The sequence below is a fragment of the Scyliorhinus torazame genome, chromosome 13, assembly GCF_047496885.1.
Source record: "Scyliorhinus torazame isolate Kashiwa2021f chromosome 13, sScyTor2.1, whole genome shotgun sequence".
In the NCBI taxonomy this organism is placed as follows: Eukaryota; Metazoa; Chordata; class Chondrichthyes; order Carcharhiniformes; family Scyliorhinidae; genus Scyliorhinus; species Scyliorhinus torazame.
In genome coordinates this window covers 156,197,312-156,220,625 of record NC_092719.1, presented here as the reverse complement: position 1 = coordinate 156,220,625, position 23,314 = coordinate 156,197,312, and the positions used below count along the sequence as shown (strand labels likewise).

Below are 23,314 nucleotides of genomic sequence, written 5' to 3'. Positions count from 1 at the left end.
CCTAACCTGCACATCTTTGGACTCTGGGAGGAAGCCGGAGCACCTGGAGGAAACCCACGCAGACACGGGGAGAAAGTGCAAACTCCACACAGACAGTCACCCAAGGCTGCAATTGAACCCAGGTCCCTGGAGCTGTGAGCAGCAGTGCTAGCCACCGTGCCACCCCCAAATGATCTTTTGGCAAATTTCTAACAATTGGCAAACTGACTAATGATCTTTTGGCGAACATTTAACTTTAAGTGTGGCAAACTTTAACTTTAACTATGGCGAACTTTAACGACTGAAACTTCCTTTGGTAGTCCTGCTGCTTCAACAAAGTTCCTAATTACCCTTATGTGTTGTACATGACCTCCCCCTGAGGTAAAATTATGTCCTTGCCTGCTCCAGCTTATCATGTAATCGTGCACCCCAAATGCATGTCTACTATCCGTGTATATTCATGAACTTTCCTTCCCTTTTAGGGTTTGACTAGTACTACAAATTCTTCGACTGTGCTTACTAGCTTTTGAAATCATTATCCGGGATCAACATCGTGCACTTTAAACAAATGCATTACCCAACACGCAGTAATCATTTCATATCAACAGTCTGTGGGTCTCTGTGCTTCTTGGACTACTGTGTTCCCTGGGAGATGACTAAATTTGAATTGTTTCTTCTTTAACTTACACCCATTTGGTACAATTTTGCTCAGAGACTCTTCACACATATTCACATTTACCCTTCCATTAGATCATAAGAAATAGGAACAGGAGTAGGCCATTCAGCCCTTCAAACCATTTAATAAGATCTAATAGCTGATCTAACCCTCACGAAGTACACTTTCCTGCCTTCCCTCCTAACCTTTGATTCCCCTACTGATTTAAAAACCTATTGTTCAAGGACCCATTTCCACAGGTTCCTGAGGTAAAGAATTCCAAAGATTCACCACTCTTTGAGAGAAGACGTTCTTCCTCAAATCTGTCATAAATGAGCACCCAAGTGTTCTGCAATTGCGACCTCTGGTCCTACACTCCCCTACATGAGTGGGAGCATCCTCTCAATATTTACTTTGTCTAACCTCCTAAGAATCTTTCATGTTTCAATCATATCACCTCTCATTCTTCTGAACTCCAATGAGTACAGACACAACCTGTCCAATTTTTTCTCAAATGGCAGTCCCTCTACACCTGGAATCATCTGAGTAAACCACCTCTGTACTGCCTCCAAAGATAGTATATTTTTCCTTAAATAAGGGGACCAAAATTGTGCACCGTATTCTAATTGCGGCCTCAATAGTGTCCTTCAACAACTTCTGAGCACGCAAAGACTGAAAACCAACATAGCCGTACATGCATATATGGGTTTTCTTTGTTTTGTCAACCAAAATTTAATTATAAGCTCTTTGGGTACCCAGCTAAAGGAATCGTCTTCTGGCATGTCTCTGTTTCCGTTTATCAGTATCTCTAGTTTCTCACTCCTATACCTATGGCCAGTCTTCACCCCTGGCCTAGATCTAAATCCCCCCCCCCCCCCGGTTATTCTGGCCTATCTGTTGAGTGATGGTTCTGATGTACCCTGTCAGCTCTCTGCTTCACCCTGGCCCCTATCCTGCAGTGATTCTGACCTCTCTTGATCAATGGCTTGGATGAATCTCCCTGGTAATTCTGACTTGCCCGTCATGTGATGGTCCTGGTCTACCATGGCAACTTTTGGCTCTGCATGCTGCTTCTTTGTTTGTTTCACCCTGCCATGATTCTGCCCTTGGTGTCATGCACCATCAGTCTGCTGGCTACTCTTTACCCCTAGCACATGCTTTGATTGCTTGACACTCGAGTCTCCAGGCAATGGTTCTTCGATACCCACTTAAATTAGCAGTTCTGCGATTGCGACCTCTCCTAACTATGGGTGGTAAAATAAAGGTACTAACCCCTTGATCAGTCTCATCACTGTCATGGTCCCAATGTGGCCAATCCCATCCTCGTCACCATTTATCCCGGAACCCAAAGATGCTTCCAGAGTTGGATGTCTTGTTCAAATGAGCGATATTTATTATGAGCATGCAAGGAGAAGCCCCGTAGGGGTTCTATAGTACAATGTTTGAACAGTCAATTTATACAGTTACAAGAGGTTTACTTGACGAGCTGTTTCTTTAATTTACATCATCTTCCCATCTTATTCTCTTCCCTGATCTCATCTACTTCTTGATTAGATGATTCATGTGATTCTGTGTCTTCCCCCTGACCTCATCTTTCCTTGATTAGATCTTTGATTTGTGTCACGAACAAGCTTTTCTCAAGTTTTAGCAGTTTAGGTTTACGTCAAGTATCCCATGATCTCCATTTACAGTTTCTAATCAGCTTTGTGCATTCCCTTAGTACTTATCTCTCTGCATCTTTGCCTTTCCATTTTAGCTGACATTAATGGTGTTCTGTCCTCAAATTCTGCCCCTCCTTCTTCAGTCTGCGGTCATTATCTCTCTTGTCAAGCAAACCTCTATCCCTCTGTCCTTACAAATTACCCCACCCACATCTCCATCCTTTCTTTTCTCTCGATGGCCTTGCAAATTTACACCCTTAATTTCCAGAACTTCATGTTTGAGTTCCTCCAATTAGGTTTCTTCCCTTGCTACAGTACCGATGCAGCTCTTATCAAAGGCAAAATGACATCCTGCGTGATTCTCACAAAAGTAAACCTCCATCTACCTCTCAAGCTGCCTGAAAGTTTTGTCACAGTTGTTCATACCATCCTCCTTTAACTAAAAAAGCTCTAAGATCTGAATTTTTAATTTCTAACATGAGGGTCCTCAGCTGTGCTTGACCTACAAGGCATGAATAACTAGAAACTAGGAATCAAACAGATTTTACATATACTTAACAAGAAACGGTTAAGACAGCACAGAAGTTTATCATCTCACAAGATCCCAGGAACACTTGGTGTTGTCAGCACAGCCGATGTCTCTCTTCTTTGCCTTTGAAATGATGTTGAACCATGTCCAGATGGGACATAGCTTAGAAGCTATGGCATTACTGTGCCAACAAAGAGTATGATTTTTATTTTTTTTAGATTATGATTTCTTAACTTTTATCCCTCAGTCTCTTATTATTCAGCAATTCCCTTTTTGGAAATGGTCCAAATTCACTCCTCCTATTGGCAATACGGTGCAAATCATCTTGTGCCACCTCACTTTTGTAATCCCTGTTTTATTGGTCATAAAATGAGACACAGCTCTATTTCTTACTTCCTTAGATGTTTACATTCCATCACAAACAAATGCACGTTTCCTCCCAGATACAGAGAAGCCATAAATAAAGTCACATTTTATCTCCTGCCCCACTCCAAAGCTATTAAAATGAACAGTTAAGACCACTTGCTAGCATAGTATCAGAGAACAAAGTTTCCTCTGGCACAGATCAATTAAAGCAATGCATGGTTTGTTTAAACATAAGTTCTCATCTTAAGTTCAAATTTATTTTAGCCATTCCTTCAACTGATTTAAAGAAAAATACTTAATTCCATTGTGATCATAAAGACAGCATACAGCTGTTAAAGCTCTCTAATGATAGGCTTAGTTATAAAACAATAAGCTATTTGTTTCTTCACAAACACCAGCTTTTCTGTAAAGCATTCCAACAATCAGAAATTGAAACTGACCATTTAATTTAAACTATGGTTACAGAATAAAATCCATAGATATTACAGCCCTGCTCAGCTGAGCAGAACGAAAGGAAACAAAGAAGTGAAACGGCAAGAAACTGGAGATCAGGTGACCTGAACCAGAGTGGCATTAAAGAGAAGGTGTCCCAAGGAGCAGGACATGGGAAGGGGGACCAAGAGAAGGTCCCAAGAGTGCGATAGAAAGAGGTCCCTGAAAAAGATTCCAGGTAAGAGATGAAGACGGGGATCAGAAAGAGGCCCTAGAAGACAGTCCCAAGTAAGGGACAAGGACAGAAATCTGGAACTGATCTTGTTCAGTAAAGTTGAGGGAAAGGGGCAGAGAAACAGGCTCTTAGCAAAAGAGGGAGCAGCGAGGAGCAGACCTGAAGCGAGGTGAGCTTGGAAGAAGATCTGAGGAGGCAGCCTATGGTGGTGGCTCCTTTCTTTCGGCTTTTGGAGCAGTGATATGCTGCTTGGCACGGTCAAAGATCTAGAAATTGTTCAGGAGGCAAGATAGAAACCCTGCATGTCTATACTTTTTGAAGCTTTTTGAATGGGAGGGATGTTTGGAGAGAATTCCAAGGCAAGATCTTCAAATGTAATTTGGAAAACCTTGTGAGAGAGACTGAAGGTGCAATCTAATGGGAAAGTTTCTAAATGTCCTTTCAAGCTGGTCTGACTGGGAGTTTCTCCCTGGCTCTGTTGGCGAGTTCCCCATCGCCTCGAATTTGTGGCCCTGGGGAGTTCCTCTCCGGGCTAGCCCACACTTAACTTATATTCATCACTGGGGAGCTGAACTCACTGGCCAGACTGACTCCGCCGAGATCGGGCCACCGTTTTGAAACGTGCCCCGACCTCTTAAGTGAGCTTGAGGGTACCCCACACCACCCACCCACGGAAATGTCACCTCCCACACACATGGGCAATACCCCACATGCCCCCAAGTGAGGACACCTCTCTATGGGGTCCCTAAGGGGCCCCTTTTCAGGCCTTCCCATGCCCCCTTTCACCCCCCTCCTTCCTGTTCAGGACTCCTATGTTTCACTCCCCCACCCATCCTGAGGCCCCTTCATACCCACCCTTCACTCCTGCGTCATACCCCCCTTATCCCTCCCTTCATGGGCATGGGCCCCCTTTAGGCCCTGACACTTGGCAGTGCCGAGGTGGCAGTGTAAAGATGCCAGCCTGGCGGTGTCTAGGTGCCAGAGGGAGAGCCAGGGTGTCACTCTGCCCTGTCTCAGACCACCCAGAGATCTCCACAGGCCTGGGCGACCCCCCCAGGTGCTGTGATACCTGGTCCATGTTTATGTGGACCAGTACTAATTGGGTGCCCATGTGACCTCTCACTGCGGAGCCGGTTAGATCACGGAGACCGTTAGATTGAGCTTCCATCTTGCTAATGAGATGGAGTTTACCCTTAATCTGTCTCAATTAGCTTTGCGCCATGTCTAGGCAGGATCCAAATCCATCCAACGAGAGCCAGCCGGTTAGATCGCAAACTGCCCGGCGCGGCTTCTGATTTGGGCCTCTTCCGTGATCTAACCGGCCTGCACGGATCTCACCGGGCGCAACGTGGCCGTTAAATTGTGCCCTGTGTTCCAGTGAGACTGGTTGGCTCACATTTGGGTCGGTTGACGAAAAATCCATTGAAAATGCTTTGGTTGCGTCACTCATTTACTTTGGCGGAAGGCACCTCTGACCACACTTCGCCAGTTGGTTCACATGTACCTCAGACTTACCTTAAATATTAAAGTGTAAGATAGAAAAGGTAAATTGTTGTATCTTGCAGAATTGTGTGTCTGTAAAAGTATAGCTGGGGGAAGGAATAGTGAATATTTGAATCATTCCTTTATTTTTAAAAATAGATTTAGAGTACCCAATTCATTTTTTCCAATTAAGGGGCAATTAAGCTTGGCCAATCCACCTACCCTGCACAACTTTAGGTTGTGGGGACGAAACCCACACAAACATTGGGAGAATGTGCAAACTCCACCCGGACAGTGACCCAGAGCCGGCATCAAACCTGGGACCTCGGCGCCGTGAGACAGCAGTGCTAACCACTGCGCCACCGTGCTGCCCAAATCATTCCTTTATGTTTGTATTGAGATCTTTCCAACCTTTATGGAAAAATTTAAAATGAAAAAAAACAATTTTCATCAACAGACTCCTTGTGAATTTATTCGGTAACGTCCCTCCTCGGTTTCTTTAAAAAAAAAATAAAAGCTAGGATTTAACAAGCTGGGTTTCACTCTGGGAACTGAGTTGTCCAGTCATGACATCAGCTGGGGTCCTAACACATCTGCTTGCCCACCCTTTTGGGCAACAGCTTCAAGATCATCATAATTTGGAATCACAAAAGCTCTCCTCTCTCCACACCTGGCTTTTTTGATAATTATTTTAAATCTGTATCCTCTGTTTGCTGGCCCACCTGCCAGTGGAAATGTTTATTTCCCATTTCCTCTTATTGAAAGTCCTCATAATTTGAACATCTCCATTCGATCTTTTCTTAACTTTCTCTCCAAGGTGAACAGTCCCAGCTCCTCTGATCTTTTCAGATAACTGAAATCCCTTATTCCAGTGGTAAATCAACTGTGTGGGTGTAATGAAGAGCTGAGCAAAGTTACAAGATGATTTCATTTTTAACCAGCTTTCATTTAAAATAAGGTTATACACTTAACTTCATTAGAATCATAGTATCCCTACAGTGCAAAACGAGGCCATTCAGCCCATCCGATCTGCACCAACCCTTCGAATGAACACTGCCCATTTGCGAGTGACCATCCTGCCCCATCCCCGTAATCCATAGCCTAACCTGCACATCCCTGGACACTGAGGGGCAATTTAGCATGGCCAGTCCACTTAACCCGCACACCTTTGGACTGTGGGAGGAAAGTGGAGCACTTGGAGGAAACCCACGCAGACAAGGGGACAATGTATAAACTCCACACAGTCACCCGAGGCCGGAATTGAATCCAGGTCCCTGACGCTGTGAGGCAGCAGTGCTAACCTCTGTACCACCGTTCTGCCCTACGGTTGGTCTTATTATTTGGATTTATGCTTCTAACTTGTTGACAAGTGGATATTCCTGAGCAGGAGATTTCTGGCAGCATCCTAGTCCGATGATCTAACAATGAATCGCTGAGGGTGACGTTGTGGTTTTCACTTGTGCCTTCTCATTTTCTGCTTTTAGATTGTTCCTCTTTCACTGGGCTGAATCTGATGACAGAAAACCATGTAATTGCATTAAATATCTTCTGCAGGTTTGGCCAATGGACAGGAAATAAGAATGAGATCATTTACTTGTTTGAAATAAATCCCTGCCCTATAAGCAGCTATCTGGAAGGCAAAGTGTTTATTAAATGTTTTGCTCTCAATCATTTTTATCCTTCAGCCCTCATCGAGTGAGAAAAAAACATTTTCATTTATAACAAATTCTTTGGTGGATTTTATATTCTGTTCTCCTTTTCAGTCAACTTTAGTTACTCTCCTGAAATGTGTGGCTAGTTTTCGCTATTTAAAAAATTCAGTCTTGAAGAATCCATTGTGATTTCTCATGAACCGTGTGAAGCTTTATCTTGTCTCAAGAGGCAGTTTTTCATAGCAGCACTGCATGCAGCTCTTTTTATCTAAAGCATCAAACTGCTGTTGTAAAAGTGTTCTGCCACATAATTGTGAAGAGTGGTGTCATAATAAAAGGGGCGATATATTAAATTCAACAAAACATCCTGAACCGCGTCCATCCATTTGTTCTCTGCGAAACGTTATCATGACCAGAAATTAAACATTAAAATCAGAAAGTGGCAACTTTCCACTGATGAGCCATTGAGTGTATCCTGTGATTAGCTGAGCCATAGTGATAGGGTAAGTGCCACATCAGTTGCTGGCCTGTGCTCAGCTGGCTGAGTTCTACTGGAGTGGTGTCAACCCCCATTTTGCCTCGAGTGTCCTTCAGAAAGATAGGACAATATCAGTCAGTGTTTCTGGTGCTATTATCCTGCATAGTTGAAAGTGCTTGTGGCCATTGAGTGAAGGCTCAATACGACTTAACAGTGGCACCTCAGTGGTTGAATAGCCTGCTGGCTATAAATAATTACTTGCTGGAAGGGGCAATGGCAGATTCCTAAGACAACCATGCACCGTGCAGAATTATAATGTTAGGAGAAGATGGGAGAAATTGGCTGGGGTTTAGTAACAAAGCTTTCTGTTCCTTGATTGTGTGACTTCTTTCTATGTTCTACATTCAAGTGTTTCAACCTGCAAATTTGAGTGAAAATGTTTTTGTTTGAAACAGTGTCAACTTAACTTGTAGGCTTGTTTCTGTTGCTGGTCATGCATTTTCTGAGTATTGATCATACAAACATTCAACTCGTGTTTTATGTTGTACCAGTAAAAGATCGGTTAATGCAGATGAACCCAAATCTCTAATCTCATCCAAGTCTCCAAGGGAAAGTTAGCCAAGAATTTTAAAGGAAAGCGATGCATCATCGAAAGTTGTCTCGTAGTTTGAAGTTTCAGTTGGCATTTTCTGGGCTTAAGCACTTTAGCTGACAACAAGAAAATCCTTGCAGCTGGCATTACCATAGCTCAGCGATGTCAGCTCTACAACCATGGTAACATGCATTTATGTAATGCCTTTAAAGGAACACCCCAAGGCATTTACTTTACAGTTAAACATATGGTAAACAGACAGCTCTCGGTCAGGCATTCCAGAAGTACGTTTTTCTTTCCCTTGGGGTGGAAAATCACTAAAACATGATTGAACTTCTGCTAAAGGTTGAAACGGATGAAAAGGGTAGACTATTGCAAAAAGGTGGCAGCACCCTTTCCACGGTTTTACATGCATTGCATCATTGGGAGTATTTGTCAATTGCTCTTCCTCTTCGCATAGTTTCTTGTTAAAATGGAAACACCAGAAAATGTGAAGCCGTGTTGATGAATCCTCATGGCTGGGAGGAGTATTATTTGATGATCCCTGGGAAAACACAGCTTCAATCTAATCCTGGGTATAAGTGATCTAAATAAGCTTCTTAAGGCCATATGGTTGTAAGATTTAGGGTTCAAGAGTCACTGATTGCCAAAATAGGTAGCTGACATTTCATAAATTATATTAAGTTTATTAAGAAGTAACAGTTTAGATATGATATATAATCTAAATAGGCAGAAAAAACATAGGACTCCTAACACGTGAGAATGTTTTACTGATCGTGGATCAGACAAGGGGATTTGGGGGCGGGGTGGTCTCCCTGCCTAACACTGGAAGTCTATTCTTCACTGGTCCTGCATTGGACAAAGGGATTGGTGAAGCTGATCTCCATGGCTGGAAGTGGCAGGTTCTATTTTCTTGGGATATACAAAAGTGTTTGGTGGACTCCAGCATGAATCACTTAGAAAAGTTCTCCTCTGTCCGAAGTGTTCTTGAGCTAACTAAGGCTTAGGTAGGAGTCCAGCATCAGTCCGCCTCGAGAAGCCCGTTTCCAAAGTGACTTTTCGCTTTTGAGAATCGACTAGGTACTTGGCTTATGCCAATCATTTAGTCAATTGCCTGTTGGCAAGGGACACATATTAAAGGTAATACCTCCTAGTTCCATTGGAATTCCATGAAGTCATCTTCTGCGCATCATTTGCTTGGACGTCCTGTTTAACCTTCAGACAGTTGGTTTATATACGAGTTATGAGAACACCTTCCTCCCTTCAGGTTTAGCAATATCTTGTTTCAGGATTTGTGTTATGGACATGTCCTTGGCTGAGATAACAAACTTTGCTGTCTTGTGTTTGCCAGCCCAGGAAACTGCTCTTGGAACTTTCTTTATAAGAGAAAGAGAGCTACTCCTGTAATATTCAATAACTCTTTTAGGAATTTGTCAAATTATTATATGGTCATTTCTTACATAGCCTACTAAGAGATTTTTGAGGGTTCTGGCCAAGAGCAATCAGCTAAAAATCTATTTAATTTCTCTGTAATTTTAAGGGAAAGTTGCAGAATTTTCCCCTCAATTTCATGGCTAGTTAATTACCCAGTCAGGTGACTGGCTTTTATGAAGCTGTTGGAGGGTGGAGGTAAAGGAAATTACCACCAGATTATTTGTATGATTAACTCTCTTAATCTGGCTGATTCCTGCATGAAATGCTGCCGGTTTGTCACCGTCATCGGGATCAGATGGTGAATGAATTGCTGGCTTTTCTAAAATATGTTTTTCAGACAACGATAAATGATTGCCTCAAATGAGGACAAGGTCGCTAGGTTATATCAGTGTTCCATTATGGATCCTTGGATGTAATGGCTGTGGGTACTTTTTTAATAATCTTCCAATACAATGGTTGAATAAATATTAACCTCCAATCCCAGATTGGCAGTTTACAGTTCTGTAAAGGCGGACGATATTGTACAGACTTGTATCAATGTCCAAGCAGGTGTCAGGCTACAACAGCCTTCACGTTCTTTGATCATATTGACAAATGCTTTTCTGTCTGACTGGAGAACGCATCTGGGAGGCAGATGTCTGCCAAATTTATGGTCCTCTCAATAGTCAAATTGCACATCAACAGGCTGGAGTTGAAGGCAATTTGTACAGTTTATAACATTTCCTGCCTCAGATCAAGGATCAATCTATTCATCTGTGAACAAAGCCACAGTGGTGAGGGACATAAATAACAAAGCATGTTCTGAACCTTCTGCAGCTCTCTCAGTATCTCCAAGCAGGCCGACACCTGGCAAATAATCGGGCAGGCATAAGAGGAACCTTAGCAAGCAAGACGAGCCTTTAAGAAAGCAAAAGCTGCAGCCTTGAGGGCTCCAGCATAGACTAAAGAGCTATGCACATAAGTGAAAGTGTGAGTAAGAGTTGGGGTGGGGGAGGGGCGATGGAGGAGGTGACGTGTCCATTACTAGATCTCCGTTGCTGCAGCTCGGAGGAATTACCTCTGTTCCTCTGGGCCCCCGCCACCTGAGGGGCGAGATGATCAGCAAAGGAAGGCGATTACACTTGGGGCAAGGAGGTTGTAGGAGATCTTATTACTTATTTTCCCATCATTACTCTGCTATTAGAGGATAGTGGGGAATATCCAACTCCAGTGCTCTTTAAACCATACATGAACAAGAGATATTTGGGTGAAATAACACAAGGTAGCGTGTGAAACTGTAATCCCATATGAACCACCAACTTTGGAAAAGAAGGGATTAGGGATAGGAGAGGGAAATAAGGGGTTTTCTTAGGGAGGGGGGGGAAAAGGTTTTTTTCTTTTCAAACTCTTTGTAACCTGTTGCAAGTTGATTACTGTTGGTGACTGTAACTTTATGTTTGCGATAAGCTATTGTTATCTGCCAGGGTTTAGAGAACCCCCAAAGTGTATCATAGAGTTCACCTGACCCACAACTTTGAATGGATTGTGGTACACGGCTCACTCTACAGGCGTGGTACAGCAGAAATGGAAAAGTATTTTTTAAAGCAAAATCATGTTTATTCTATGAACTCCAGTTACCCTCTTTCAAACATATAGTGAACATCTTAGCAACCATTAATTCAAATACAACCCCCAAAGAAGACAACAAAAAGTAATTCTTACTTTCCTTTTAACATCCATAAGACTTAAAACAAAACCGTTCAACAGAACCACATCAGGTTAAAGTCACTACTGAGAGCAGTTATTAGTTTTAAATCACCAGGATCGATTTACAGTCTTTAGGTTACAGAGAGAGACTCTAATACACCTTCTGGCTATGAGTGCAGCTATACAGCTCTGAAAACGAAACTATAAAACACCCTGCAGCAAACAACCTAAAACGAAAGTAAAAAGCTGACAGACAGCCCAGCTCCACCCACTCTCTGACATCACTGCAGTAATAAACACCCATTTCTTAAAGGTACTCTCACTACAGATATTTATATACACACCCATTTATAAACACCCATTTCTTAAAGGTACTCTCACATGACACTATATTGGAAACAAAATGTTTGGAAAATCATAGAGTTTATTTGCATTTGTGTTCATCAATCAGAGTGATCAGCCAACAAGGTAGAAAGTGTGTGCAGGAGAGGGAATATGTTTTAAGCTTGAAGATATGTTATAACATAATGGTGATTAAACAAAGATTGAATTTGCCACTTTTGAAACGTACATGGGCACCAAATGAATCATGGCCTCACCAATACTTTGGAATTCAAGAGCTAGAAAAGAAATTTCTATACATTGGACATAAATTCTCATTTTACTGAATATTATTTAAAAACTTGTGCTCAAGTTATAACTGGTCTTGACATACTGATGATAAACATTTAACATGAAGAATGTTTTGAATTTAAGATAGCAGAAGTTTCCACGGTGCTGTAATTAATTTGTTCTGCTCATTGTTTTTGTGCAGAGGATAGTAGATTGAAATGGGAAAAATATAAGAAGCAAGGTTTGAAGCACATTATTTTTCCCCTGAATTAATTAAAGGATCCATGTAAAAAAAAATTCCCAGTCCAAACTAAACCAGTATGTTGATTATTGTAGCCCGCTCTTCACTAAAGTGAGAAGTGTGTAATCAGTAGCCACTAAATACATTGGTAATCAATCTGTTGAAGATTACTGATATATTGCTAACTTGCAGAAGGAATAAATTCCTTTAATAATAATTAATAATCTTTATTATCACAAGTAGGCTTACATTAACACTGTAATGACGTTACTGTGAAAAGCCCCTAGTCGCCACACTCCAGCGCCTATTCGCGTACACAGAGGGAGAATTCAGAATGTCTAATTCACCTAACAAGCAGGTCTTTTGGGACTTATGGGAGGAAACTGGAGCACCCGGAGGAAACCCGTGCAGACATGGGAGAACAGACAGTGACCCAAGCCGGGAATCGAACCTGGGACCCTGGTGCTGTGAAGCAACAATGCTAACCACTGTGCTACCGTGCCGCCCATTAATACATGTCTTCAACAATGCGTAATTTAGAGAGCTCAACACATTTTGCTTTCAACATGCGAAATGAAGTAGATTCAGCTGCTTAATTAACTTGCCTCCATATTGAAACAAATGTATGTTGGTCTTGATTCTCTATGGAAATGCTAATGTTTACTGCTTACCTATTCAGTCCCCTGACTAATTTCTTATTTTTATCTGTTCTGAGCATATTTGCTCAGGCAACATGATGCAAACTTAATTTGGAAAGCCAACAATGTTGTGAACAAAATCAAATCTCAATTCAAATAGCTGTTTAAAAAGTATTATAAAATTAGAATCTGATAGAGATTCTAAATGAAGCTAATCAGATTTTGATTAGAATATTAAGTTTCAAAATGAATATTCATAAATAATGTAAGAGACAATATGCCTTATTTACAGTAACCATATTAAATAGGTCAGAATTAACTCACTTGTATCTTTACCTTGCATACGTTTATCGAATGACTCAAACAAGTGGTTTCTTAAAAGCAGAGCTTAAATCTTCCAATGTATTTTTGAGGCTTATGTGTAACATACTTCAACACTTGAACAATCATTTAAGGTTACGGATTTGCAGAATGTTTCCATCAGTCCAGGGTTTTCCCCATTTTGCTTTGAGTGTGCCAAAGTTTTATCGAAATCAAGAGAGTCTACCAAATGATTGAGTTCTACAACATCCTTACACAGCAGCATAAGTACCCTGCAGTAAAAGTTACAGATCGTATGTGACATTGACTGTTGGGATTACCGTTGACTGACAAGAGTGGAGCTAAAATCACAGGAGTGCACAGTTAGGGTTACCTATTTTGGTTGGTTGTGTTTCATCGCATGGCCTCCTGCTGGCCCCAGTTTCCTCTCATTGGGCCATCTGCACGAGCTTCACATGCCAATTGGAAAGTAAACAGCTCTCATTGTACGGTTGGAAGATTTTTGACTGTCGACCAAGCAACCATTTTTTCCATCTCCAATATTTTGTAACTAATAAACAAAAGTATTCATACAAAATGAAAGAAACATGCAACTTTCTTCAATGCTGTATTGATTTTTCTCTTGGGTTGCTTGTGCCCATTGTCCAGGAGATTAATCTTTCAATTCTTGGATTCTGAGAAAACGTTGGAGGGGTTGGCAAACTGAATGCTTTATTTAATATGAGTGCAGAACTAGAAGGCACTGGCAGAAATGTTAAGAACTGAGACCAAGTTGGCACTTTTGCTTCAAAAGTAATGACTGTGGAATAGTCACTGAACGCAAGCAGGCCGTGCTATTAATTCAATTTAATTCCTTCCAAGAGAAACTATTAAACCCAGATACAGATGTTGGAGAATTGATCCCTGAGCTTGCAGGCAATACAATACTATATGAAAGTGTTGGGGTTGAAGAGTATGTTAACGCATTGCGAGCAAATCACATGATGAGGGATTGGGCCTGTATTTGGCAAATGATTTTTAACTTAATATAGTCCAGTGTTATCCATGTGAGCGTATCTGCTGCTAAATGTACATCTGCCTTATAAGACAGTGCTTCCCAAACTATTTTCCAATGTTAACCTATTTTTTACATGAAAATTATCATGATTTCGGATGCCAAAAAAAAGTAGCATAGCAACATTCAGTACGTTATTAATAATTTGCAAATTATAGATCAATGTATAGTATATCAAATCAATATGCAAAATTGTGATTTTATAGTGCTTTGTAAAAATGTTATTATTTTATGTCCTCACCAGCTCATTACTTCTGAGCTGCTCCAGCTTATGGATCTTGGTCAGGAAGCAATGGATACCATTTGTGTTCGCATTTGTATTTAGCTTTACTGATATATCGCATCATCGCACCAAGGTTCCCGAAAGACCATCTTGACATTGTTGATTTTAATGTTAGACAAGTAAAATTAACTTTTTTCTACTGAGGACTTCAAATGACACAAAATATCATTTGTACTCCTAGAGGCTGCAGATTCACTATGGATTCTGCAATGCACAATGCAGGTTTAAGATCGATGAATTTAAATCACAAGCTAAGTAACCTATCTGAATGAGAGCCGTACTCCCAATCTGTGGAAAGTTGCGTGTTTCTGAACAGTCCATAGAACATAACGTACAATTGTTTCTGGCACTGAGGTTTCAGTCAAGCTCTCCATATTCTCCAGTGCAATAGAAGGCTTGAAGGTTTAATGAAGCCCCCCCCCCGCCCCCCCCAAACCCAGCACACACACACACACACACACACAGGCTCGCGCGTGAGTAGACTAGGGTGTGTTTATCTGGGCAAAAGCATTCAACAAGATAATTTAGGAAGGACCATAGTCATAGGTTGCAAAGGTAAAACTACATTGGATGCCAGACAGTTCTTTGTTTCCCACACACAAGCAGACTTGTGCAACAGGCTGCTGCTAATTCACTGTATAGCTTCAACAGAGAGCAGTTGGGGGCAGAGATCACGTTGGAAAATGGACAGGTTTCATGTAAGGGGCAACATGGTCTCGTGGACTAATTTTAATCGCCTTAATGAGTCAGAGAAGAAATTTCAATATTTTTGCCCACTGGTTATCATCACTTTTAATCTGTTTTCCAGGTGGGTGGGTAATTTCTGCATTGTCATGCATTCGGCATTGCATTGTACGGGAGAAGCTGGGGCTGGATTCTCTGGTTCCCCAACTCCTATGTATCTCGGTGGCATGCCTTTCGCTGGCGGTGGGATTCCCTACTCCAAGCCACTTCCAATGGGAAACTCATGGGCAGGGGTGCACTGCCAGCAGGAACAGAGAATCCCAACAGCTGGAGAATTCCGACCCTGATCTTTTCCTTCCTGACATTTTCACTTGTCTGTATGGTGTGAACGTGAACCTCAATTGGTGAATTCATATGTTACACGGGGAGAAATATTGAAGCTGCCAGTGAATATAAAATGGGAGGGAAACTCTGAAAATTCACGGTTTTAAAAAATGCAGATGGAGGTTAAAATACACTTTGTTGCCAACAAATCGCACATTTCTTTCCATCTTTAAAATGTGCACCACCTACATTAAATAAACAAATCCAACAGAAGTGTACTTTCAGCAGGACAACAGAATTTTGGTCGTCACACATTTCAAGTTGCAAATTGATTCTGAAATTTGAATATTTATTACACTTGATGTGCTGAGCATTCCAGGTCTCGGCTTCCGGCTTCTTAGGACCAAGGGATGGGCTTTGGAATAATGTTGAAGGACACTGGGGTTTCTATAAGTTTTGATATTGTTTAAAACATGCTCGGTTGTTCCAGTAGAGATGTTAACTCATTTGATTTACGTTTTTGTATGTGATAATCCCTCAACACAACTTGAATACCGTGGCTTTCACTGAAAAGAAGTAATATTTAAGAAGGCAAAAATCAGGACATGTTGAGTGTCTGTGGCACACACCATTATTTTAAAAGCCAGTGTGGTTAAAATATTTAACTGAGCGCAATTAATATTTTATAACCTGATGCACAGTCTCAGCAAGATTTGTCTAACATAGTGAACGGCATTGAACGGTCTCGAAAGAGGTGCACCACTGGCCGTCACGTCGGTTAGTCGGAAGGTTGCGATTTATTTCTGATCCATTTTTGATTTTAAGGTTAACTCTACGTTTTGCAAAAAACTGCAAGTTATTAACATTCCAGCTAATTCTCTTTGTGACTTCCATGCTGCAGATTCCCTGTGTTAATTCACATGTTCTTTGCTGCTGTGTGGGAAGTAGAATTCATGCAGTTTCTGGCTGGCAGCAGGGTTCTGAGCTATTGACATTATTCTGAATTTCACACAATAGCAAACCCCTGCTGTAAGCTTGCTTCTCATTTCCCTTATGAGTGTCAGTGAATCAAAGTTCAGGCACAGTACAGTGCATTATTTCCTGTGGGTATGCTGGTTTTGGAATGCTGAAGGGTCCCTACCTCTAATGTAGTTTCAATAAATGGCATTAGATTTTGTGAAGGTCAAAGCCAGCTGCTTGTCCTTTTGATTAATTGTACATTCTGTTTTGGAGTAGTAACTTGCAGCTAAAGCTAATGGCAGACGATGGGATGTTCTACCCAGGCCATTTGTGCCCTTATATTTTTCAACTTTCTAGAAGTAGCATTTTGTCTTGACTGCTGTTGAGTAAGATGCAGGCATAACAACAACTTGCATTGAAATAGCCCCAGTAGTCTAGTAAAATATCCCAAAAATGCTTCACTCTGAACCAAATAAAAATTCTTTTTTTTTACTTTCTATTTAGGGGGGAGGTTTCAAGTAAGTTTCCACTTTTAATTGCATTTTTAAGAATTTTTCACGCATCTTTGCAGTGTTGGGGAAATAAGACCTCAGTCGACATCTCCACCAGAGTCTCCTGCAGCATACTGCAAAGATGTATCAAATGCCACCTCTGCCCCCACAACCCAATATGGCTCCTCTCAACAGGCACAAAATCAAACACAGAGGGTGAAGGAATAAAAACAGAAAATGCTGGAAATATTGAGAAGATCAGGCAGCGTCTATGCAGCGCGCAACCGAGTTAATGGCTTAGATTCTAACAACGTGGCAGAGGTGGGTTGGAAGGCAGGTGAGGCAGCAAATTACTGCTGCGGCCGCAGTGTGCTGGTAGCCCAAGCAGGCGGGTTGAGGGTGAGGGGTGACCTTCCTTGTCCTGCATTGTTGTGGTCTTTTGCGTTCTGCGCAAACTAGCCAACCACAAAGGAGTGAAACAGGAGGAGATCCCTGAGAAAGAACACATCCTTTTTGTGTGGCAAAAGGAGCATGACAGTCTTTCATGGTTCACATGTAATAGCATCCACTGGTGAATACTTCAGATTTGGAAAGTATTTGAAAGCCTTACCTTCTGCCTGCTGCATACCAATCTCTCATTCGCTGACTGCCTGCACTGCTGCCACCCATTCATTGCCAATTGCCTCCTCCATCAACGTCAATATTGCGTTTTCCCATTCATTGCATTACCATCATGCCAATCTTACATTGGCTTTGCTCCCTTCCATCAGGTAAAGGTTGGTAATGTTGTGCTGAACCACTGGATACCTTTGGCACCGTCCTGCTCAGAGATGTACTGTTTCTCTAAGATTATCAGGGATGGATCCATTCTCTCCTTGCCAGAACACAGAAGGACTTTAAAGTACTTTGGCACTGAACCCAAGTCCTCTTAACCATGTTGTGATGTTGACCTCTCTGGCATCCTTCAATCGTGCCTCCTTTGTTTGCCTGACAGGCCTGCAGTTTATTTCTGAGAACACAATTTTCCTTCTGACTTGGACTACGAATATCGTGACTTCCAGGGAGGATTGGTGAACCATGGAAGACTGCCATGCTCCTTTCTTTGCTGTACTAATCGTTTAGTGCTGCTCCTCCCCGCATACCGTAGAATTCCTACAGTCCAGAAGGAGACTATTCAGCTCATCAAGTCTGCACCAACCCTCTGGAAGAGCACCTTACCAAGGCCCACTCCCCCGCCCTATCTCCGTACCCCATAACCCCACATCTTTGGATACTAAGTGGAAATTTACCATGGCAAATCCACCCTACCTGCACATCTTTGGACTGCGGGAGGAAACCAGAGCACCCAGAGGAAACACTCGCAGACACAGGGAGAAATTTCAAACTACACACGTCACCCAAGGCCAGAATTGAACCGGGGTCCCTGATGCTGTGAGGCAACCGTGCTAACCACTGTGCCACCATGTAACCTATACAATTGACGAGTGACGAGCAGCCTTGAGGGCCTAACTGCTTTCAAATCCCTCCTGTTTCTTGCACACACTGTCCTTGGAACTGTTACTGTGGAGATGGCCCATTAATTAGTCACCTCCCACAAAATGCTGACGATTGGCACACTTCAACCTCTAGCAGAGGGACTCGGAATTGGCCTCGTCCTTATGGTGCCACCAAGCGGATGAAAATCCAGCCCAGCATGTCGGGTGAATGACCTTTCAGCAGAATTGGGGAAAATTAGAGATGTTGGATTGGATTTGTTTACTGTCACGTGTACCAAGGTACAGTGAAAAGTAATTTTCTGCGAGCAGCTCAGACAGATCATTTGGTACATGAAAAGAAAAGAAAATGCATAATAGGGCAACACAAGATAGACAATGTAAATACCTAGACACCGGCATGGGGTGAAGCATACAGATGTGACTGGTGTTGAGGGAGCATATAAGCAGGATGAAGGGCAGGGAGAGGAGCTAATGGGAAGGTTTATGATTGAGTGGAAGGCAGGAGATATCACATTACAGTAAGGGTGATGGTGCAAGGCAAAAGGGGTGGTATAAGAAACAACATTTGGAGCTAAAGGATATGTGGATAGAGACTTCAAAATCATTACCAACACCTACGCTCTGGAAAAAATGGGACAGAGGTGATGATCTGAAACGAATCCAGAAGGCTATTAAGTGTTCAATATACTAAAGCAATCCATGCCAACATGCAACAGGACCTGGAAAAATATTCAGGCTTCAACTGATAGGTGGGAACATTTGTGTCATTAGTGCCATGAAATCACCTTCTCCAACAAGAGATAATTTAGCCATCTCTGCTTGATGGTCAACCTCCTTACCATTGCTGGGACCCCACCATCGACATCCTGTGGGTTACTGTTGACGAGAAACTGAATTGGACCAGGCATTTAAATATCGTGGCTACAAGAGCAGGCTGGAAATGCTGTGGAACGTAACTCAGCATCTGACCCTTCAAAGCCTGGCCACCATTCTACAAGACACGAGCCAGGAGTTTGATGGATTATCTCCACAAGCCTGTAAGGGTTCAAGACTGATAAAACACAAGACTCAGGATACCATTCTGGATAAAGCAGCCGACTTGATTGGCGCCACATCCGCCTCCATGAACATTCACTCCTTCCACCACCAACGCACAGTGTCAGCAGTGTGTACCAGCTGCAAGATACACTTCTGCTAAGGCTCCCTTGACAGCACCGTTCAAACTCAGAACCTCTACAATCTGGAAGGACAAGGGCAGCAGACACATGGGAACAGCACCCTCAATCACATACCACCTTGACTTGGAACCATTGTACCTCAAGTGTTTCTGGGTCAAAATCCTGGAGCTCCCTTCCTTAACAAGATTGTGCGTGTACCTAAACTACATGGACTTCAATGGTTCAAGAAAGTAATTCACCAGCATCTTCTCAAGAGCAAAGAGGGATGAGCAATAAATGCTGGCCCAGTTTGCATCCCATGAAGAAATAAATAAGAAACAGATTGGCTGGTATTTTATATTGTTGTTTGTGGCACCTTGTGAACAAATTTGTTGTTGCCTTAGTTTACCTATAGAGAGAACAAACGTCCATTTATACAGCACCTAACACATCCCCAGAAACACACTGGGCATTTCACAACCAACGAGCTACTTCTGAAGCGCAGACCTTGTATCGTAAGCAATCGCGGCACCTAATTTGTGCACAGGAAGATGTTACAAACATCATCGACCAGAAAATCTGTTTTTAGTGATGTTGGCTCAGAGGGAAATGTTGGACAAGAGTCTGGAAGATCTTTGACTAATACAATGTGATCTTTTACACCCACCTGAACAGATAGCCAGAGCTTTGGTTTAATGCTTCATCCAAGACCTGACCTGCTGACAGTGTAGCACATCTTCAGTACTGCAGTAAACTGAAGGCTAAATTATGTGCTCAAGTCTTTGGACTGAGGCTTGAACAAATATATACCTGGAAGGATCACAACCATAGAACCAAGCTGACTGCATTTCAAAGTAATCTACAGGCTGCAGTGTACTTTGGGGGTATCCTGAGGATGTGGAAGGAACCATCTAAATATTAGTTGAATTCTGATAGGTTATTGACCCGAAATGTTAACTCTATTTCTCTGGAGATTCTGCTTGACATGCTGCGTGAGCTTTTCCAGCATTTTCAGTTTTTATTTCCAATTTCCAGCATTATTTTGCTTTCGCAAATGTTAGCTTATTCTTTCTTTCAGGCAAAGGACTGCTCTTTTGAGCAGGAAGAAACGTCTGCCTCAGAATTCGGTTTTAAACCGAAATAAATGGTGAAACCAATCATTGAAAATGCGACAACAATGTTAATCTTATAAGGCTATACACCCAAGTCACCGAGCAGTTTGTTTGTCCCTCTGTCTATGGACACAGACTTGTTTATTATATCAAACATTTACAAAGGTTTCTATCAAAGCTGATATTTACCACTTCCCTTCACCCCCAATTCTACGCTTCATTCCTAATTCACAAATAGGTTTCCCAATAGTGCTGGCAATGCTGAAAAAAAGACATGCTATCTGTACTACAAAGCAACTACTTGGAAACAGTGGCATCACTCGTTTTCTTTTATTTACCAAATTTGATATTTTTGTGATTGAATTTGATGTAATATTATATAAAAGCCATGTAAATATATACAAGCTGGGGCTTTTACGAATCCAAATAAAGCCGATGTATAATATATCGTGTTTTAAAATCAGAAGTTTCAGTCTCCCGTATTGTAGGGAAAATTACAAATAGCTTGCCACCCTAACTTTAGATAAATGCATAAGAAATGTGTGGGAATTGTTCAAGGATACGAGTCCGTTGAGGCATGGTACCATGATCTTCAGCTGTGATGTGCTCTCCGTTGCTGTGCCTGTTTATCCATCAACTTACAATCTGTTTTCCATTGTTGAAGAATGAAGCTTTTAGCAGTTTTTTAAAAAAAGTGTGCTTTGTTGATTTTCAAAGTGATCCTTATCACTTCTTTGGAAAAAGATGCCGCTTCTACAGAAGTAAATGAATGAACACCTTTCCACCTTGTATCTCCACTTTTCAAAGCAACCGTCCTGCAGAATGTTTTTCACGAACTTTATTGTTTTTAAACTGTATCAGTTGATGCATTCCCTGTTCAGCATTGCTCCAAAAACACCCTTACACTTTGTCGAGGTTTAATACCTTTCACATCTATTCCTCAAAGCACAACTTCTCAGTTGACAAGCAAGGAAACAATGTCAGTTGGAGGATCCTGGATTTCTTTTTATGATACAATGCCTTTCATAAGAGATTCAGGGTTGATTACAATTAGCAAGATGAGCTGTTCTAATAACTAACCAATTACTCGCATATTTCCAAAGTAAATTGGAAAGCTGCTGTGACGATAGTGAAAAAAGCAATAGCAGAAAATGCGTTGGAGGACAGTCACACATTCAGGCGGTTCAGCTTCCATAATCCATGGGGCAACGTTTCTCTGACTTACATAGACAAGAGCGCACAGAATTATCTTAAGACTCAGGACGTTAGCCTTTGTTCGTTAGGTTGTTTTCGAGCTGTCCCATTCAGGTTTGCTGTTTGAAATTGTGTACTTGATTATTATTGCCACTGTTTTCTGTCAGTTTGTATTGTGCCAGAAGGTTTTACGTGCAGGTAGATCGTGGTTGTCAGCTGATAGAGAAGGTATTTTCTTCAAGTTAATACATTGCCCTTCGAGAGGTGTAAAACAAGTGAACTTGCAAATTGTTACAGACGCAGTAAGCTAATTATCAGATTTATTTATTTCGGAAATTGCAAATCCCTATGGGACACTGTAATAAAAGTTTCAAGAAAAGCATTTTTGTTTACCATTTCAACTCTCATTCAGCTAAGTATTTTAAGACTTTGGAAGTGTTTTACTATTTTTCTCAAAGGTTAGATTTTTCTTTGGTGACTGGCATCATTTGCAGTTGCCTTGTTGTTTATCTACCGACAAGTCCTGGTAAGAATTATTTTGCATTTCAGGATGCTGTAACGTAAGTGCAGTGACCAAGAACATTGCAGATTTATTTTGTTCTGCTTCGTCTCTTGCAGTGCCAGACCTGTATTGAATAATCTCGGTAAATAGCCAAAAGCCTTTTCTCTTAGTTGAGCTTTGTGAACTTATCAATTGGACACATTCTGCAAATTTCAGTCATGAGCCAGATTGAAAGCTTTGCATTTAAATGCAGTTGATTATATGGTGTGCCACTAGAGGGCAGGATGAGTCCATGGTTGATTCAACAACCTCCAGTTCATTTTCATTTGTCGGATAATACATACAGCACCGTATGGAAAGCACATCTGTTGCATTTGTGTATCGCATGCTTTATGAAGTCTGTCTGAACAAAAGGCAAATTCATGTAAAGCATCATGGCAAACAATGAGGCTGTTGGTGATCTTGTATTGACTCCAGCTGGCTGCTGTGTGCTCCATGTGAATGCACAAAGGGGAAAATTATAAGACTCTCCTTTTTTTTCCAAGGGAAAAGGGATCTTTTTTTTAGTAACTATATTCTGCTCAACAATTGTGACAAACCTATTTGGCAGTGAGTTCTTTCGCAGCTGGCGGCACTCATTTTAAGTCTGAAAATTCAATTTTTCAGCAAATTCCACAAGATGCTCGTAACTGCAACATGTCGGGAATATGACAACATCACTATCTTGCTGCAGCTGCTTTTTGGGGGGATGTGATACTTGCCAGGAATTGTCCGAACAAGCTTTTGGATTTGCTGTGTTTAAGTAAACAAAATTTTTCGAGAAACTGGTCATTTATTTTTTAGTTGTTTCAAATGCAGAGGATGAGTGCAAATCAGCAGATGTTTGATTTAGCCCAGTTAACGTAATGCATTCCCCGGTAACCTTCCAGAACATGAGGTTCTTAGGAGACACCTGCAGCTGAATTCGTTTTTTTTTCTAATTACACAACGTGGAGAAAAAAGATCTCCACATATGGAGAGGTTCTGCTGAAAATGGTCATGTCCTCCTCTTCCTCCTGCCATGG

At 41.7% G+C, this 23,314-nt stretch overlaps 1 protein-coding gene and 1 long non-coding RNA gene across 4 annotated transcripts in view; both read left to right on the top strand.

Moving 5' to 3' along the window:
• slc25a26 (solute carrier family 25 member 26) overlaps nt 1-23,314 on the top strand; it is a 361,771-nt gene that overhangs the window by 128,606 nt on the left and 209,851 nt on the right. The window lies entirely within an intron of this gene.
• LOC140388329 (uncharacterized) overlaps nt 3,661-23,314 on the top strand; it is a 59,748-nt gene continuing 40,094 nt past the window's right edge. For both annotated transcript variants that reach the window (XR_011934147.1, XR_011934146.1), the window contains exon 1: nt 3,661-3,860. This is a non-coding gene — a long non-coding RNA (uncharacterized lncRNA). The remainder of the gene's footprint in view (nt 3,861-23,314) is intronic.